We start from the raw sequence: 21024 nt of genomic DNA, 5'->3' as shown, positions 1-21024 counted from the left end.
ATTTCCACCTGTCTTCCCTGCCTCCCAGCCGCTCTGGTCAGCAGTCGTTGCTGCGCACGGGCTTCCTCTAGCTGCGGCGAGCGGGGGCTACTCTTTGTTGCAGTGCACGTGCTTCTCATTGCGGTGGCTTCTCTTGCTGCGGAGCACGGGCTTCAGTAGTTGTGGCACGCGGGCTCAGCAGTTGTGGCTCATGGGCTCAGTACTTGTCGCGCACGGGCTTAGTTGCTCTGCCTCATGTGGGATCTTCCCGGACCAGGGCTCGAACCTGGGTCCCCTGCATTGGCAGGCAGAATCTTAACCACTGCGCCACCAGGGAAGTCCCCACACTGGGAGCTTCTTGAAGACAGGGATGGTTCCTTATTCCGTGCAGAATCCCCTGTGCCTGGCCCTCACTCACTCACTCTGGATTCACTGAATGCTCATCACGGCCCAGGCGTTGTCATAGAGCTACACTGCCCAATAAAAATGGAATTTGAGCTACGGGTAATTTTAGATTTTCCAGTAACCGCATTTTAAAAAAAAAAAAAAGGAACAGGTGAAATTAATTTTAGTGATGTATCATATTTAACCCAATATATCCAAGATACCATTTCAACACGTAATTAACGTTAACAAATTCAGTAATGAGATATTGGGTTAGCCAAAAAGTTCATTCGGGTTTTTCCTTAAGATGTTACGGAATATATATCACTTTTTTTGTATTAAGTCTTTGAAATCCGACGTGTATTTTAGTACATCTCCATTCAGACTAGCCTCATTTCAAGTGCTCAGCGGCCACATAAAGGTAGTGGCTACCGCATCGGATAGGGCAGTTTTAGATGCCTGGGGATACAACAGTGAGCAGTCCAGAAGCTCCTGTCCACCACTACCAGCCTGGACCAAGCACCTGCATCCCCTGCAGTTTGACCCGGGTGCCCTGACTGCTGGCCTAGATTTAGTCTCTTCTCAACACAGCAGCCAGACAGATCATTTTGAAAGCTAAATCAGCGCAAATCAGCTTTCTGTTTTAAACCCTTCAGTCGCTCCCCATTTTACTGTGCACAAGACAGAGTCTTTTAGAAAGGCCTGGAGACTTCACGTGCAACGCCGCTGAACACTGCTCTGGTTTCCCCTTCCACCTCTGTCCACCTAGCTCTCACCACTCCAATCCGTTCTTCATCCTGCTTCTCCCTCTCACAGGCCCACCCCTGCCCTCAGCCTCGAACCTGGCTCTTCCCTGGGCCAGGAACACCATCCTCTAAGACTAACCCCTTCAAGGCTGCTCCAGTAACAGCTTGTCAACAGAGGCTGCCCTGAAGCCACCTTAACACTGCAGCCCACCCCAGTCCTCCAGACCCTGACTCTGCTCCACTTGTTCCCATAGAACACATTACCCTCAAATACACTGTGAATGTCCTCGGTTTATTATGTCTACTGTTCCCAATGTCTACCTCAGCTGCAATGCAAGCATCATTCGTGCAACATCTTTCTTGTTCCTTTCCGCATTCCCAGCGCCTAGAACCCTGCTTGGCACAGAGTAGGCATGCAATAAGTATGTGTTGAATTAATGAAAATGAATAAATGAATGAATGAATGAATGAAGCCCTCAGCCCTACAGAGTTTACAATTTCAGGAGAGATGACAGATATACAGTATATCAGGTAACGATTAGTACTGTCTCAGTGTGTTCAGGCTACCATAACAAAATACTACAGATGGGGTAGCTTAAATGATTGAAATGTATTTCTCACAGTTCTGGAAGCTAGGAAGTCCAAGACCAAGGTTCTGGCCAATCTGGTTTCTGATGAGAGCTCTCTTCCTGATTTGTAAACAACTACCTTCTTGCTGTGTCCTCACATGGCCAGAGAGAGGAGGCAAGCTCCCTGGTGTTTCTTCTGATAAGGGCACTAATCACCTCACAAGGACCCCACCCTGATGACCTCACCTATCCATAATTACCTCCCAAAGGCCCCATCTCCAAATACCATCACACTGGGGGTTAATATTTCAACATATGTATTTTGGAGAAACACAAACATTCAGTCCATGACAAGTACTATGGACAACAGTGAGACTCAGGAATGGAAATGGGAGTTAGGGAGGTTGCTATTTTATGAGGCAGCCCCCAAAGGAAGGCAATAATTATAAACATAGCAACCACCACTTACATAGTCACTACCACACGGCAGCCCTGAGCTAAGCACCTTACATCTACTAATACAGTGGTGTCAGGAGTCAGTGTAGTTTTTGCCTGCGCTGCCTCTATCCGTTCCCCAACTCCCTGTGGGGACCACCCTGACCCCACTGTGTGGCCTGGATAGAATGGAAACTCCAGGTGGACAAAGATTTTTGTTTCTTTCCTTCCCTGCTGGATCTCCAGGAGCTAGAACAGTGCCTGCCACCCAGCAACTGCTCAGTAAATGAATGGCTCAACCAATCCATCTTAAACAGAGTAGCAAATGTTAGGGCCAAATTACCAGGGAAAGGGAGCCCTGAAGAATAACCAATAATAACAATCATTTTTACATCTTCCTCAAGAGCTTACTGCCACTGTGCTAAGTGCTTTGCATCATCCCTGGGAGGGGGAAACTATTCTCCTCTCAGCAGCAGCAAGAGCTGAAGTAACCTGCAAAAGCAGGCTGACGGCACTTCCCTGGTGGCACAGTGGTTAAGAATCCGCCTGCCAATGTCCTGCAGGGGACATGGGTTCGAGCCCTGGTCCAGGAAGATCTCACATGCCACGGAGCAACTAAGCCCGTGCGCCACAACTACTGAGCCTGCGCTCTAGAGCTCGCGAGCCACAACAGCTGAGCCTGCATGCACAACTGCTGAAGCCCACATGCCTAGAGCCTGTGCTCCTCAACAAGAGAAGCCACCGCGTTGAGAAGCCTGCGCAACACGACGAAGAGTAGCCCCGGCTTGCCGCAACTAGAGAAAGCCTGCGCGCAGCAATAAAGACCCAACGCAGCCAAAAAAAGAAAAAAACTTTATATATACATATAAATGCAGGCTGACACCTGAGGGGCACCCTCTGATTCCTGTCCTTTCTGAGACCTCTCCCCATTTCTATCTCTTTCTTACATCTATTAGCCAGTGTTTTGTTCAGATGCTTGCAAAGAACACTAGTGAAGTCACTGCCATTTTATGATCTATGTAACCAGAATGTTACCTTTACGCATTATAACATATTCAGAAACCACCACTCCAAGCAGCCACAGGAAGTAATAATAAAACCCAATAATTGTAACAGTAATAATATTAGCTAACTCTTGCTGAGCACTTACCAGGAGCCCAGGCGCTGTGCCGAACACCCGCCAGCTGTTCATCCCCTATTTCCTCCTCATAGCCACCGGTGAAGCTGGTGCTTTACCATCCCCACTTCATAGGCGAGTCAACAGGCTTACAGAGGTCAGGTAACTTGCCCCAAAGGCGACCCAGGTGCCTTCTGCCGCTTTCAGTCTTCCTTCCTTTCTTCCCTGTCCCTTCCCTCAGGGCAAACCCTCTGCTTCCCACCCTGTCGGGCTGTTTCACATCTAAGAAGACAATGACTGGAGACTGGGCATCGCTTGTTTCCTTGAAAATAAAGCAGTTCTTGACAGCCACCTGATCCAACAAAGTCCCAGGGCTGCGTGAGCCACCAGATGAAGATGATTGCCAGCATCCCCCACCCCTTCCCCGCCCCCTGCTGCTCCCAAGAAATGCATGGTCCAGGAGGGAAAAGAGGCAGGTCAACAAATAACCCTGGGGCTCGGACTACCCACCAGGCACCAGCAAAACAACACCCCATACCCCTGCCTGCCCCCCTCAGAAAAAAGAGGAAGAGAAAATAAAAGAAAAACATTCAGAATTCTGGAATTAAAAAGTGACTGAGACCATTTTGGCCTCGTGTATGTGAATCTTGTGTTTATGGGCTGGCATTGTTTTCGTTTTTAATGACAGGGTTGGGAGAGGGGCCACCACAATCCTTGTATTGTTAGGGCTGCTACAGGACCAGAACACACGCAGGAGAGAGACAGGTACTCAGATAGTCTGGGGGGCGGGGGCAGGGGATGGGGGGGAGGGTATGTGATCATTTGCAGAAAGAGCTCTGTCTCCCATCTGCTCTGAATGTTCACAGTGATTATATGCTGGTCACAAAGCCAGGCAGGACGCCTGGATGTAGCGTTTTGCAAATGCCCATAGATTTCACACCAAGACTGAGGCTCTGCGCAGGCTCCCCAGACCCCCGTCCAGAATCTTCCAAACGTTGCAGCCCCCCCTCCCATGGCTTCCTGACCCCAGCGTTAGTGGAACGGGCCGGCAGCCAGAGCAGGCAGTGTCTTCACACAGGGTTTGGGGTTTCCATCTGTGCCGGGTAAGGAGGGCAGACTGGGGAACACACTTGATCCCTCCCGCTCCAGGCCGAGAAGCATCCTTGCTTACTTTTAGTTTCACTGTCCTCTAACTTCTAGGAGTGGTTAGAGAACCAGGGAGCCAGATGGCCCAGGTCCAAATCCCAGTGGCTCTACCACTCCTTAGCTGTGTGACCTGGCGGTGAGGGTAGGGATATTTTTAATCTCTCTGAGCTGTGGGTCCCCCATCTGCAAAACAGTGATAATAATAATAATAATACCTTATGCGATGGTTGGGAGATTAAATGAGATAACATATCTAAAGCATTTAGAACTGAGTCTGGCCCGTCATAAGAACTCCATCACTGCTAGACATTTTATCATAACTGCCTTGGTGAGGCTATAGCGAGCATGAAATGGGAAGAACATGCTTGGCCTGATATACGATTTCAATGTTACTATAGAAACTACTTCTATTATTGGGACTTCCCTGGCGGTCCAGTGGTTAAGACTCCACACTTCCACTGCAGGGGGTGCGGGTTCGATTCCTGGTGGGGGAACTAAGATCCTGTGTGCCACACGGCACGGCCAAAAAAACAAAGAAAGAAACTATTATTATTATCATTTACTATTACTGTTATTAGATCCTTAGATTACTGGGGACCAGAAAAACGGAAGAGAGAGAGGAAGAACCCGTCAAAGGACCCATTTTAGCAGCATTCTCCTGTAAGGCCTAGAGTTTCTGAGGTTTTCTAGGGAAGGGGTAGAAGTGACCATCAACAGAACTCAACTACGGTCAAAATTATTCCACGTTGTTGCTCTGTTTCCATCTTGATTCAGGGTTTCCCCCCACCCCGCCGCAGACACAGGGTATATAAAGGAGGAGTCCTGGCCTCTTACAGAGATTACAAACCAGCATCCGGAGTTTAAAAAAAACAAACAAAACAGGGAGAATGCCATGTCTCCAGCCAACTAGGAAAGGAAATACAAAGTAAAAAGCTTGAGCGTCCAGAAAGCCATCTGACATCTAACACACAGTGAAGTGCGGCCATTCGTTAGCAGGCCCGCGGCTACCTCACCAAAGAATATGGACCAGCAACTATCCCACGTCCTCACTTCCGCAGGAAAGGGTCAACACCGCCACTGGTGTGACCAAATTCAGGGAGAATCACACAAAGAGGAATAAAGGAAGGCTGTCTTATCGTCCAGGAGGTTCTTTCGTTGAGCTGTCCGAGAAAACTGTCCTTCCCGGACAGGCAGAAGGCCCTGGGACACAGACCCCCAAACCCAGCCTGCCTGCCTGCCATTTAGGAGGAAGAAAAAGAAGCTAAAAGCACAAGAGATCAACTGGATATGGACGGTGAGGAATCACCGGGTTTCAGACCAGCAATCACAGAAATCAGTTGCGGGGCTGGAGGGGGCGGGAGGGGGTGAGTTCTGATATTTCAGAGCTGAGAAGAACTCCCTCTTTCCAGTCCAGAAAAGCTCCAGCCCTGGACAGAAAGGACAAACCGGACAGCATGGGGGAGGGACGGAGAGGAGACGGAGGAAGAGAGAGGAAAAGCAACCAGAAAAAGAAACTGATTTCTTCTACTTTTCAGGGGAAGCCTGGTTTATGCAAAATTCTGCACTCAAAGTCAGCAAAGCAACAACAAGAATAAAAACCACGCTTAACCAGGCAAAACAAAAATGTGATCACATAACAAATCCCCCCGGGGAGTTCACTGGGTACAGCATTATGACCGGCCCTGCACCCACCGAGCCTTTCCATCACCAGACCCATGCATGGAATTCCAGTCGGACCCTCGTGCCAAGGCCTCAGACCACGAGGCACTCCTCACCTCCAAGATGTAACTGCTCCCAGATACTGGAGACCAGGCCACGAGGCTCTGCCCAGCAAGAGATTCTGTGTTCGTTCTTCTGCTGCTTCCAGGAAGGTTTTTCTCCTAATAAATCTTTCAGGAAGTCCCACTCAGAGTTCAGAGGATCCATACACCCCCCTTCTCCACTGGTTAGAGCTTTAGAGAGATTCGCTGTGACCACAGGACTGTGTCAAATGAACAAGCCTTAACTTGTCGCTGCCAGTATGCAAAAGAGGCCTGCGACACCCTATGACAAGCAGCAGAGCAGATGCAGTCCCTACCTCCTCAGAGCCCCGCCCAGCCACCGCAGACAAACACACGTTTCTTCAGGGTTTTCTCCAGCAACTAAACAGCTCCAGTAGCCAGGACGCCAAGTGGTGGGGGAACGGAGGGATGAGACGGGGCTGCCAGCCTCTCTCTGGAGAACAGAAGAGCAGAAAGGAAACACCACAACCTCACCCTCTTCTCCCTAAAACCCCTCACAAGGGATTTCCTCTCTTCTCCCAACTTACAGAAGGGCCTGAAATCAGGGGCTCGAGTGAACACAAGAATATTCCATGCCTGCCAACTCTCAGGAAAATTCATGGTGTATCCGCGCACCGAACACATGCAGCCTCATGGCTGCCCTTCCCGAGAGTCTACACTCCGGACCACAAACACTGGCATAAATAAGAGCACATTAGCCTAGGGAGGATTAATCTAACCAAATCAGCAATCCATGCCAAAAGAATTACCACGATAGGGGTGCGAGGGCCCCGGCAAATCAGTAAGTGCAATGCAAAAGCTGAGAAAGTTTCAAGAAACAGAGTTGCTGAGTTTTCGGAAATCACCTTGTAGGGGTTAAGGGGGAGGAGACGGTCAGAGGATGGAGGTCGCATCGTATGGTTCACAGACCTCTCAGTTAGCAAAAGGGGCCTCCAGACCGTCTCTGCGGATCCAAACCCGTACCGACGGGAGGGGGTCTATATTGGGAGGTTAGATAATAACACGCTTTTCAGCAAGAGCACAAATCCAGAATTATCTCCCTGCAAGGGCCATTTGATGTCACCCTCTTCCCCTCCCCCCACCCCAAACGCCCAAACTCGCTGCCAGTCCAGAGTCTGGGGATGAGAAAAGTGCACGGTGAACACACCCATTGGCATCCGAAAGCTCCTTCCTTCCGTCCAGTTACTCACCACGCATCCCGACCCGCAAGGCCGAGGCTTCCGAGTTTCCAGAAAGGCAGAGGACAGAATTCTAACTTACTGGAAGGTGGATTCAGCCGTGTCTCCGCAGGTCACCGGGGCCGCCAACAGCCTCTCCGCGTGGAAATCCACTCAGGGGGTTCCGGGCGCGTGCCGGGGCCCACCCTCGCTCGCGGCCCCTCGCTGATACTCCGGGTCCCAGCCGCCCGGAGTCCGCCCGGCCCGCGGGCCCATGTGCTCGGCGGCCGCACGCGCTCGGCCCGCTGGAGCGCGGGGCTGGAGGGCGGCCCGTGACGTCACGGCGGCTCGCGCTCCGGGCTGCGGGGGAGGGGAAAGCGCGCGCCGCCCGACTGGCCGCGTGCGTCCTCGGCCTCAGCGCTGCCCGCGCCCCTCAGCTCCCCGCCGCCCGGCCCGCCGCCCCGCGAGCCCCTCCGCCCGCGACCGGAGCAGCTCGGGACATCTTGCCGCGGAGGGCCGCGCGCGGAGGCGGGGAGGGCCTGGGCCGCCGGGGGCCCAGACGGTGCGGGGAGGGCACGCTCCGCACGGGGCTGGGGAACCTGGCCGCGCTCGCGCCGCGGCCCGAGAGAGCCAGCTCGAACCCCGTGGTGATGCCCATTCACTTGCGTGCAGCTGTTTCAGCAGTCCTGCTCTCTGCCCCCCCCCACCGCCCCGCCCCCAGGGGTCCTGGAGGCAGCGAGCCTTCCCACTTGCCAGATGGGGAAGGCGAGTTTGGAGAAATAGGTGAACCAGGATGCTCTGAGATGGGAGCACTTCGCGCAGAAGACCCCTGGCTTAGCTCTATCCCTAGTGATCCTGGCGCCTCCTTGGGTACCACCAGCATCCGCGGGCCTCGTGAGAGGGGCGCACGCACCTTCCCACCTCCTTCGACGTCTCCAGCTGTCCCCCAGGGCTGAGGTTGGCAAATCCGTGCAGAGGACCGGCTGTCTGCACCAATCCCTCCACTCCGGAGTATTAAACTACCCCTGTGAATGCCCAGTAGTCTCCCCCAAAGGAACAAGAGAACCCTGGCCTCCTGCGGGGAATGCGTTTATCTTGCTTTCTCTACAAGAGCCCGGGACCGGACCGAAGCGAGGAGCTGCCTCCGTTCAGTTCATCATCTATGGAGCACTTAGGGGAACCGGGCGCCCTGCTAGGCGATGGGGATACAAGCCGTAGAAGGAGGTCACAGTCCGGTGAAAAGACAGACACACAAGTGTGTGATTTCAACATTATGGAAGTGAAGGCTGCCTCTCTGTCCCCCACCCAGTGCCTTACCTCCCCTATCATTTTAACCCACCCAGTGGCCTTGGGCCCCTCCCTCCCTCCCCTGTCTTATGCAGTTTCTCCTATTCCAGTGGCTTCTTCCCAAAGTGAATGGCTCTCCTCTCTAGAAAAAGAAAAAAAAAAAAAACTTCACGTGATGCTCCACGTACCGCCCACTACACAGATTCATTTATAATCATGGAACACTTGTTCTGTACCTGGCTTCCTGCGAGGGTCTGGACAGGTCTCTGAGCTCCAGTTGTCAAACCTCAGCATCTGTATAGGCACTGTAGGAACTGTGAGAATTTAGCCCTTTCACTGCTTAAAAATTCTCCCTGGAACCGACCTCTGTCACCCAGGGGGAAGCCGGTGTGCTCCTGCTGGGTGCCCACAAGCCAGGAGAGGTCCAGCTTCCAATAGCAACTTCAATTCCATTCCCTGAGACCCTAATCTGGCTACAGTATCCTTCCTGTTAGCTGTCTGCCTTGGGGCCTCTCCTGGCTGAAAAGATGCCTTGACCCAGGACTCATCAACCTTGACCTTGACTCTGCTTGCCCTCTCTGGATCCCTGAAGCATTAATCTTAAATTCACATTTTTCCTTTTATAAATTCCTCTTTAAAATAAAAAAATTTCAGAAAAATTACAAATAAAATATCTTAGGGTTTCCCTGGTGGGGCAGAGGTTGAGAGTCCGCCTGCCGATGTAGGGGACGCGGGTTCGTGCCCCGGTCCGGGAGGATCCCACATGCCGCGGAGCGGCTGGGCCCGTGAGCCATGGCCGCTGAGCCTGCGTGTCCGGAGCCTGTGCTCCGCAACGGGAGAGGCCGCAACAGTGAGAGGCCCGCGTACCACAAAAAAAAAAAAAAAAAAAGAAAAAAAACTCTTAATATTCCTACCATCCAAAATTAACTATCAATTACATTTTGGTGTACCTGTTCTCAATTGTTTTTTAAAAATCGTTTTCTTCTTGCAAAAGGGGTACAATACATGTACATTGTAAAAACTTAAAACTATGCAGGAAAATACAGAAAATCAAAATTTTATCAGCCAGAAATAACTTTCATAAATATTAGATAAATCCCAAACATCTTTTTAAGCATATTTATTTATTTATCGAGATAGGTGCAGGGTTGACAGACAGAAAAAATACATTTATTTTTAAATCTTAATACCTTATAGTTGCTATTTTTTAATTTATTTCATTTTCTTTTAATAGAAGACGAGGAAGCCAACATGAAGCTGAAGGAACTGTTAAACTTTAAATCTTCCTTTACCACGTGAGAGATAGTGCTTCCTAAATAATTCAGCAACCAAGGTTCAGAAAAGAGATGAGGAAAAAGAGGAGAGTGAAGTCATGGTGTTTTCTTTGTAGATCTCTCCACTTTATTTATTTATTTATTTATTTACAGGTATTTCTCCAAAGATGACATACAAATGGCCGACAAATATGTTAAAAGGTGTTGATTATAGATATCTCCATTTTAGAAAGCAGGCAACTCCTTGCTCCCACCTGCCCTTACTTTACCTCCTTTGTCTCTTAGTTTTGTTATTGTTTTTAAATTGCCACCCTCCATTCCATCACTGAAATGCCCATGCTCGTTTAGTACTGGGTCTATAATTATACAATTTCACGCTCATGACCAGTCTTTCCCTTTTCTGCATCTGCTTCCTTATCTACAAAATCCATGCATTCTCTTATTACACATTATCGAGCCCCGATCTGCTACCAGGCACGGACTAGTCCCTGAGACTCTGTGGGCAGTGAGACAGGTAAGGACCCTGCTCTTGAGTGGCTTACATTCTACTGAGAAAGGACAGACAAGCCAACAAGCAAAGGAACTTCAACAGTGATAAATGGTACTGCGATTCGTAAATCTGGGTGAAGAGCTAAAGGGGGAGGGGGCAGGCGGGGAACTGACTCTACACCATCTCAGCAAGAAGAAGCCATGCAGACTGGAGAGTGTTCCAGGCCGAGGGAACCACAAGGGCCAAGGCCTGGAGGCATATGAAAACAAGATCCTCAGTCATTCCACAAAGGTGCATGGAGTCAGACAGGCAAACAGTTGCAGTCATCCTTCTCTATTGGGGCAGGAATCAAATGTCTTCAGCTCACCGTTTCATCCACTGCTCCAGCTCGGTAAATACATGTAGAACCAATGAGTGAATGAATGAACGGACATCCTGGATCTGGTGGCTGCAGAATGAGAGTGGAAAGATGCCAGGTAACAGGTCCCTCTGCCTTCCAATCTCTCTGCTCTTATAGCCTCTAGGCAGTCTCTCCAGGGAGTTCCCTGGCGGTCTAGTGGTTAGAACTCCGCGCTTTCACTGCCAAGGGCCCTGGTTCAATCCCTGGTCAGGGAACTAAAATCCCGCAAGCCATGCAATGCAGCCAAAAAGAAAAAAAAATAGTCTCTCCAGGTTTACCTTAAAAAGGAGCAAATTTCTCCCCACCGCTCCCAGCCACCTGGTATCTAACGGTCCCTGTCTCCTTAGCTTTTTCTTTCTCCTAGAATATCCTTCTTTAAGGGTCACCTGTGCTCTGTCTTTTGTGGCTTGAGCCCAGTGTCTCCTCTTCCATGAGCGGTTCAGAGAATACTCTAGGCTGCATCTCCTTCTCTTGGTAGGACTCATGGTCACGTTGGCACCAGCCCTGCCTGGCAACCTCCAGTGGTTAGTGAGTCAACCTCGCCTCCCTCTTCAGCCTCTGAACAGCCCTCAAGCGGAGACTTTGTTTCAACCCTCATTCCTCAAGTCAGACAGGGAAAATGAGACCCAGAGAGCTCACTGGTCTTGACTAAGGTCAGACAATCAGGACGTAGCAGAACCAGGGCTTAACACCAAGTCAACTTGCCTGGGTCCCCGACAGCTCACCTGCCTCCTGGTGAAATGAAGCCAGGATGGGTTGTATTTCAGGCAGCAGAGATAGAGAAAGCAGGGTCTCAGTGAATGGACACTTCCGGAACCACACGGATCATCGCTAGCCTGTCACCACCCCAACAGGGGGAACTGGAAAGAACATGTAATTTGATGTCAGAAAGACCTGAGTTTGAATCCAGTAGTTATCAGATGACCCTTAGTGAGTTGCTTAATCAAAGTCTCAGATTTTAAAACATTGATTATTTTAATTGTGGTAAAATACATATGACATAAAATTTATCATTTTAACCATTTTTAAGTGTACAGTCCATGTTGTTGTGACACCATCACCAACTCTAGAACTCTTTTCCTCTTGAAAAACTGGAACTCTGTATCCATTCAACAATAACTTCCTATTCCCCCCTCCTTCCATCCCCTGGCAACCACCATTCTACTTTCTGTCTCTACAAATTTGACTATGCTAAGCATCTCAAATAAGTGGAATCATGCAGTATTTATGTTTCTGTGACTGGTTTATTTCAACTGAGCATAATGTCCCCAAGGTTCGTCCACGTCGTAGGAAGTTTTGAAAGGTCCTTCCTTTTTGTTTGTTTGTTTTTTGTTGTTTTCGGTACGTGGGCCTCTCACTGTTGTGGCCTCTCCCGTTGCGGAGCACAGGCTCCGGACGCGCAGGCTCAGCAGCCATGGCTCACGGCCTTAGCCGCTCCGTGGAATGTGGGGTCTTCCCGGACGGGGGCACGAACCCGTGTCCCCTGCATCAGCAGGCGGACTCTCAACCACTGCACCACCAGGGAAGCCCAGGTCCTTCTTTTTTAGGCTGAATTATATTCCATTCTGTGTATATGCCACATTTTGTTTATCCATTCATCAGGCTGTGGACATTTGGCTTCCTTCCGCCATCTGGCTATTGTGAATAATGCTGTTATGAACATGAGTGTATAAATATCTCTTCAAGATCCTGCTTTTAATTCTTTGGGGGTATACACCCAGAAGTGGATGTCTGTATAATATGGCAACTCTAGTTTTAAATTTTCTAGGAATCACAGACTGTTCAGGTGTTTTAAATAAACTTTTTATTTTGGAATAATTTTACATTTTCAGAAAAGTTGCAAAGATAGTGTAGAACCTTCCCTTATCTCTATCACCCAAGCCCCATTATTATTAACATCTTACATTACCATGGTACATTTATCAAAACTGAGAAACCAGCATTGGTATTGTACATCACTAATAACTAAAGCCCAGACTTTATGTGGGTTTCACCAGTTTTTCCACTAATATCCTTTTCTGGTTCAAGGACCGCATCTACAATACAAAATTGTTTAGTCAGTATGTCTCCTCAGTCTTTTCTGGTCTGATTCTTAGACTTTCCTTATTATTCATGACCTTGGCTTAGTTTTGGTGATAATTGGTCAGGTATTGTATGAAATGCCCCTCATTTGGGGTTTGTCTGATGTTTTCCTAATAAGTCTTCGTTTTCTCATCAGTAAAATGGGGACATACCTATTTCACAGGTTATGTGTAATTAAATGAGCCATCATAGTTTATGTCTCACCAACATTGACACCTAGATCGCCTGGTACACTAAATCCAGCTACTTTTTGAGAATCTTATGAACTTTGATCAAAACTGATCATTTACCTGCATTTAAGTCAGTAGTTTAAAACACTTCTTATCAGGGAAATGCATCACAGTGAGATATCACCTCACACCTGTTAGAGTGGCTGTCATCAAAAAGACAAGAGATAAAAAATGCTAGCAAGGATGTGGAGAAAAGGGAACCCTTGTGCACTGACAGTGGAAATGTGAATTGGTTTGGCTATTACCGATAAAAGTACAGGTTCCTCAAAAAAATTAAAAATGGAACTACCGTATAATCCTGCAACCCCACTTCTGAGTATACATCCAGAGGAAATGAAAACAGGATATTGAAAAGATATCTGCACTCTCATGTTCATAGCAGCATTATTCACAATAGCCAAGATATGGAAACAACCTAAGTGTCCATCAGTGGATGAATGGATAAAGAAGACATGGATATATACAATGGAATATTATTCAGCCATGAGAAAGAAGGAAATCCTGCTGTTTGTAACAATGTGCCTGGACCCTAGGGGTATTATGCTAAGTGAGATAAGTCAGACAAAGACAACTATTGTATGGTATCATGTATATGGAATCTAAAAAATATGAACTTACAGAATCTGATAGTCGAATGGTAGTTCCTAGGGGCTGAGAGTTGGGGGAATTGGGGAGATTTGGTTAAAGGGTACAAATTTGGCAGTTAGAAGATGAATAAGTTGTGGGGATCTGATGCACAGCATGGTGACTATAGATAACAATACTGTATTGCATACTTGAAAGTTGCTAAGAGACTAGATCCTAAATGTTCTAACCACAAAAAAGAAATGATAATTATGTGACGTGATGGAAGTGTTAGCCAACACAGGGTGGTAATCATATTGCAATATATAAGTATAACAAATCAACACATTGTACACCTTAAACTTAGAAAATGTTGTATATCTATTATATCTCAACTTTTTAAAAAGTGACTCTGGGGAAAAAAAACCACACTCTTCCTCTTTACTAAATTTCACAGAGGACTTGTTTATATCACAAATGAATCACTCAAGCGCCAGAAGATTCTTGACCTATACTTTGAAATAATAGTTAATCAAAGGCTTCCCTGGTGGCGCAGTGGTTGAGAGTCCGCCTGCCGATGCAGGGGACACGGGTTCGTGCCCCGGTCCGGGAGGATCCCACATGTCTCGGAGCGGCTGGGCCCGTGAGTCATGGCTGCTGAGCCTGCGCGTTGGACTTTCCTTCTGGAGAAATAGTGTCCTTATGAGTTGGTTCAGAATATGGACTCTGGAGTCAGACACACCTGAGTTTGAATCTATTAGCTGTATGACTTGGAGCAAATCCCTTTAGCTGTTTGTGCCTCAATTTCCTCATCTATAAAATGGGTCCCAAAAGAGTAGTTTCATCACAGAATTGTTGTGAGAATGAATTGAAACGATTCACATATAGCACAGTGTCTGGCACTTTGTAGGTACCTGAAAGATATTAGTGCTTATTAATTTCAACAAGCGTTGTCACACAGGGCTCATTGCATATCTTTATAGTTTTCAGATTTTTTTTCTGGTTAGTAATGTACAAATGAATGTTTATTATGCAAAATTTGAGAGTACAGAAATGTAAAGAACACCAAAATTGTTCATAATCCCACTACCTGAAATACCTATTAGTAACATTTTGACTTATACTATTTCAATCTTTCTTAAAGGTATGCTGAATTTAAGCACATGAATATGATTTTGTTTCTTTTCTTCAAAATTAGGATATCACATATGCTTCTTTATAACCTGCTTTTCTTTAACTCATCTTCATATCCTGAACATTTCCCTAGGGCATTAAATCTCTGTAATTAAATACGCTTTCAAATACTTGTTTAATAATGCAGCATGTGCATCCAGCATAAGAGATTTAACCCTTTCTCTCTCCCTGAACAATTAGACTGTTTCCGATCAATCATTCTTCGTTACGTAGAAAACTGACATGGAAATTCTGGACATGAGCCTTACTGGGAACCTCTATTCCATTCCATAGACTCCATGTTCTGAAGTAGACTTGTGGGGTCAGTGAGAATGAGGATTTTTGAAACTCTGCCCATTGACAAATTTTTCATCAAAAAGTTTTACCTGTGAGATTGCACATTTCATTCCACCCCCAAAACAGCATTCTTTTCTTGTGGGAGAAGCTTTCCAGTTCAATGGGCAAGAAAGAAAGAAATAAAGGAAGAAAATAATTGCATGTCAGTTTTGTTTTAATTGCATGTTGGATTATTACCAAGAATGAAAACTCCCATATGTGTTTTTTGGCTCATTGCACTTTTTTTATGAGCATGTTTTGCTCAGACCCACTGCCCATTTTTCTGTGGAGGTGTTCTTTTACTTTTCGGTATTTGTTCCCCAAATTAAGTTCCTTTTATTTATTTTTTTCTTTTCTTTTTTTTTTTTAAGAAAAGTAGCTCACTATAAAAAGAAAATCAACAAATATGTCACCTACCAGAAATAGCTATTGTTAACTCTGGGACATAAAACCTTCTAGATACTTATTTACACACAGGAAGATAGAATTACATGATATACATGATCTGTATTCTACTTTTGTCACTTAATAATACATCACAATGGTCTTTCCATGACAGTACATATATTTCTACAACATTACTTTTTTGTTTTTTATAAATTTATTTATTTATTTATTTTTGGCTGCTTTGGGTCTTCATTGCTGCCCGCGGGCTTTCTCTAGTTGCGGGCGAGGGAGGCTATTCTTCGTTGCAGCGCGCGGGCTGCTCATTGCAGTGGCTTCTCTTGTTGCGGAGCACAGGCTCTAGGCACGTGGGCTTCAGTAGTTGTGGCACGTGGGCTCAGTAGTTATAGCTCACAGGCTGTAGAGCGCAGGCTCAGTAGTTGTGGCGCACGGGCTTAGTTGCTCCGCGGCATGTGGAATCTTCCCAGACCAGGGATTGAACCCGTGTTCCCTGCATTGTCAGGCGGATTCTTTTTTTTAATGTAATTTTTATAACTTTATTTTTTTATTTTATATCTATTTATTTATTTATTTTGTTTTTGGCTGCATTGGGTCCTCGTTGATGCGTGCAATTGCGGCGAGCAGGGGCTACTCTTCGTTGTGGTGCATGGGCTTCTCATTGCAGTGGCTTCTCTTGTTGCGGAGCATGGGCTCTAGGCGCATGGGCTTCAGTAGTTGTGGCACGCAGGCTCTAGAGTGCAGACTCAGTAGTTGTGGCGCATGGGCTTAGTTGCTCCGCGGCATGTGGAATCTTCCTGGACCAGGGCTTGAACCCATATCCCCTGCATTGGCAGGCGGATTCTTAACCACTGTGCCACCAGGGAAGTCCCAATAACATTACTTTTTAACAGTCTTAAAGCATTCCATTGTAAGTTTGTATCATATTTTACTTAACTAGTACCTTATTGCTAGAAATTAATCTCACTTGCAAATTTTCATTATTAAACGCAGTACTACTACAGACATCCTTGTGACTAAATCTTTGCATATGTCCTCAATGATTTCCTTAGGGTAAATTCTCAGAAGTGATTTATGAGATATTAACACTTCATTTGCTATATAAATTGCAAGTATGTCTCCCAGCTCTCTCATTTGCTTTTTCTTTTTGTTTGTAATGGCCTGCTTTATGAATACTCTTTAATTTCAATAAGCTCATATCTACCAGTCCTTGAGTGTGTGATGTGTTCCTACCGTTTTTTATGTTCAGGAAGTCCCTACCTATCCTGTTATCACATTTATCCACTGTTGAGCATGTTTTGGTTGATGCCTAAATAAATGTCTATTCCACCCGACAATCAGGGTAAGTCTAGAATGTCATTCTATCTCCCTTGCTAGTGATCAATTCAGGAATGGACTGGCTGATCCAATTCTACACAACAGCATGTGAAAGGAAAGCTATTGGGGAACTGCAGTGAAAACTTAATCCTAAGGGAGAGATGAAAGAAGGTATCATTTCTCTTCTTAGGTTAAAAAAAGAAAAAAAAGAATACATTTCTTTGTTGTTTAAGACAATGGTTACCCTTAGGAGTGCTTTTGGCTGCAGGTAACAGAAAATCCTAGGAGAAGTGCTTTAAACAATTAAGAATTTATATTTCCCACAAACTAGTTTGGATCCTACCTGGTATTAGCGCAGTGGCTCATTTGTAGCTCTCAGGTGGCTGTTACAGCCTTAAGCATCACGTCTGTGGTTAAAGCAGAACAAAATGAAATGAGCAGCAATAGCCAAGTCTGACCCTTTTACCAGAAAAAAAGCAAGTCTTCCCAGCAGCCCTTGGTAGACATCCAGTCTCATTGGCTGGAGCTGTCACATGGCCTCTGCTAGTTGCAGAGCTAGCTGCTAGAGCCGGTCCGGGAAGATCCCACATGCCGCGGAGTGGCTGGGCCCATGAGCCATGGTCGCTGAGCCTGCGCATCAGGAGCCTGTGCTCTGCAATGGGAGAGGCCACAACAGTGAGAGCCCCGTGCACCACAAAAAAAATAAATAAATAAAATGAAATAAAATAGATACTAGGTTTGAGATACTAAAGATGACTCCAGTAGACAAGAACTGCAAGGAAACAAATCAGCTACCGTTTATCACACATCTAATCTCAGTCAGCTGTGGTATGTACCAATATGTGTATACTTTGTGTATATATTTTCATTTTTTTGAAAACTCAATGCAGGATACAGTGAAGTGAGGCATGGTCTTTGGACCAGAGAGAATCGGCAATGGGATCTGCAGTGAACTTTTAATAACTATCTATCTGACTTGGGGCAAGTCTGAATCTCAGTTTCTTTATCTGAGCAATAAACATAATAAAATACCTACTTTTCAGCATGTTTGTGAGGGTAAGATAAGATAAACTCTGGGAGGTGGGCTCCATCCCCTCATGCAATGAAGCTGCCTGGTCTGTATGCAGCACTTTTATTTTCTAGATATCACTTCTGGGTACATACTTGCTAGTACTATTTGATACTTTCTTATTTATTTATTTATGGTTTATTGGTTATCCTCACTCCCCCGTCACTGGAATGTGAGCTCCAAGGAGAGACTTTGTCTGTCGTGTTCACCTCTGTATCCCCAGGGCCTAGCACATAACAGGTACTCAGTAAAACTTGTTAAATATTTGCACACTGAGTACAGAATCAAAGGTGGAGTGTCACACATAGTAAGTGTGCGTTAGTAAAGTTAGTAAACAGTCATTCCCTTCTACTCTTTCTCCAACACCCATGCAGTAGGCTGTTTTGAAATAAACCCCATACTCAGCATCCAAAAGCAGGGTCTTAGTTACAGGCTTGCTCGTGTAGAGCTGTGTGACTTTAGTAAATGACTTCCCCTCTCTGTGCTTCTGTTCCGATTCTTTATCTGTATAATGAAAGGGCCTAAGGAGAGGATCACTTCTAGCTCTTCCACAGGGTATAGTCTTGTGATTCTGAACGAGTTGCAGCCTCTATACATAAGAAAGACCACACTTTTTATCTTACTTGTCCTGTCAGAGGAGAGAGGACGCCTTATGGAGAGATCTGTTCCCGTGGAATCTAGCCTAGATGAACAACTGCCAATGACCAGACTGGCATGGCTAAAAGAGACCTTGGAAAATTTCCAAACCAATCTCCTGTGTGTGCATGGGCTCTGAAATGTGAAACTGACCTGCCCACAGTGACACAGCTAGTTACAGGCCAAACCAGGACTAGAGTTAGATTTTTCCCAAAGTCCCTTTCCTCTACTGTATATATGCCTCCAGTACTTCTTCATTTTTCTGGATGTGTCTTTGCCTTTTATCTTTCCACTGGGTTTCAAGCCATTTGAATGCGTATCATTTCTCTGTTTTGGGAGAAATTAGGGTACTCCAATCTGCACAGTTAAGGGAAGTCAGAAGAATGGTCTCCAAATCATTTCAATGCATAGATATCCTTTCTCTGTTTGGGGAGAAGTTAGGGGTCCTCCAATGTACACAGTCAAGGGAAGTTAGATGTGTGGTCTTGTGTGGCACTTATGACTCGATTCATGATTAAACATTAGCTAATATCTAATCTAGGCAAATGCTGTCCCTTCCCACCACGTTTCCTTGGCTGTTGGTTCAGTCCTGATTCTTGGGGTCACCATCTTCCTGTCATTCCTGGCTCCTCTATATTTTATCCACCCCAATACCCAGACTCAGTGGTCTTTCAGGCTCAGGGGTCCCTGGAAAAGTAGAATCTTTTCCTTTCAACATCTTTGGTCTTTGTACTTGGGTCTCAGGTCAAAATGGGTTACCTGGCATCTACAAGTCTTTCCAAACTTGTTGAACACAGAAATCAATGCTGTGTGGTCATGACACTGAATTTGGAGCCAAAATGACCTGATTCCAATCTGCTTCTGCCACTGTCCAGACACATGATGAAAAATGTTATTGACCACACAGATCTTCAACTTGTGTGTGTGTGTGTGTGTGTGTGTGTGTGTGTGTGTGTTTATATATAAACATATAAAAACATCTATTTCTCAGAGTCCTACAATGGGCTAAAAGAGGCTTTGCGGGTGTAGGTTGCGGTACAGTGTTTGGCACACAGTAAGCTCTTAATAAACATTGTTAAGAATTATCAGTACTTAAACCCTTGGCCTGTATCTATCTTTGTCAGTGTCTCTTAGGTTTCACTTGTAAACTAATGGAACAAACCCAGTAGAGGGATAACAAAGATTCTGTCCTTGACCAAACTCTAGCCAGGCTCTGCTGAGCTCTCTTCTCTATTAGACCTTAACCTTAGACAATAAAGGCTTGAACAAACACTAATATAGTTTCTAAGAGCTCAAGGCAGTACCCCTAGGATGACCCTAGCCCTGCTAATAGTATCAGCCTTAGAAAGTTCAAGGCTGCCCAAGAATTGACTGCTTGTTCCAGCCAACACCTGAAGATAGGGACCCTGCTTCCCAGCCTCTGTTGGGAGGGAAGGACCCTAATTTCAACAAGCACCCGTTAGCAAACCCAGATGGGTTTCACATGGCCCACCACCCCTTCCACTTCCCAATTTTTTTTTTTTTTTTGGCGGTACGCAGGCCTCTCACTGTTGTGGCCTCTCCCGTTGCGGAGCACAGGCTCCGGACGTGCAGGCTCAGCGGCCATGGCTCACGGACCCAGCCGCTCCGCAGCATGTGGGATCTTCCCGGACCGGGGCATGAACCCGCGTCCCCTGCATCGGCAGGCGGACTCTCAACCACTGCGCCACCAGGGAAGCCCCACTTCCCAATTTTTGTAATTTTTCACTTCCCTGGTTCTAGTGAGTCCCCGTTCACCCCCTCCCTTCTCCTTCCTTCTCCCTTTAAAACACCCAGTCACCTGTGTACAAGTCAGAGTGGAGCTCAGCTCTTCCCCTACTGTCAGTAGTTACTGAATAATACTTGTTTTCACTGCTTTAACTAAAGTCTGACTGTGTTCATCTTTGACAGTAATAGTCCCCAGCAGATGCTCAGGTGGAAAGGCAGCCCTGCCAGCCAGTCATTTGGAGCTCTAGGCTGGTAACAGCTCATCTTTAATGTGTAGCTTCCAAGTTGCCCTGGGGGCCACCATTCTAGTTATCCTAGGGCAGGAGTGAGCTTGGGCCAGACCAGATGTGGTTCCCATCACATTCATTCACATTCTTTTGCTGGAACTCAGTGACATACTGTGTGCCCCCAAAAGAGGAAATGGACTTGGTGTACAGCCGGTAGTCTCTGGAACACATTCCAATGGATTCCATCCAACCCCCATCTAACTCTCTTCCTTTGTCTTTATATTTGAAGTTTTTTCTAACAGCTTTAAGTGTTGTAGCCTCAATATCCTTATGGAGCTCACCGCCAAGTTCTCTGTTTTGTTTTTGGCAAGGAAACAGGGGAGAAACTAGTTATTGAGCAGGAATTATGGGTCAGTATACTAGTCAGTTTTTTCTGCAGCAACAAATATCCCGCCAATTTCAGTGGTTGACAGTTTA

General features: G+C 46.4%; 1 long non-coding RNA gene across 4 annotated transcripts in view; it reads right to left on the bottom strand.

The window, feature by feature from the left end:
• LOC132507742 (uncharacterized) overlaps positions 1 to 7710 on the bottom strand; it is a 376375-nt gene extending 368665 nt beyond the window's left edge. The window contains exon 1 of one of the 4 annotated variants that reach the window (XR_009536285.1): positions 7348 to 7710. This is a non-coding gene — a long non-coding RNA (uncharacterized LOC132507742). The remainder of the gene's footprint in view (positions 1 to 7347) is intronic. The other 3 variants (XR_009536286.1, XR_009536287.1, XR_009536284.1) reach the window with 3 other exon arrangements.
• Positions 7711 to 21024: the final 13314 nt, after the last annotated feature.

The sequence above is a fragment of the Lagenorhynchus albirostris genome, chromosome 17 (assembly GCF_949774975.1).
Source record: "Lagenorhynchus albirostris chromosome 17, mLagAlb1.1, whole genome shotgun sequence".
NCBI classification, from domain to species: domain Eukaryota; kingdom Metazoa; phylum Chordata; class Mammalia; order Artiodactyla; family Delphinidae; genus Lagenorhynchus; species Lagenorhynchus albirostris.
The sequence above is the reverse complement of the archived record's forward strand: the minus strand, read 5'-3'. Positions and strand labels throughout refer to the sequence as shown.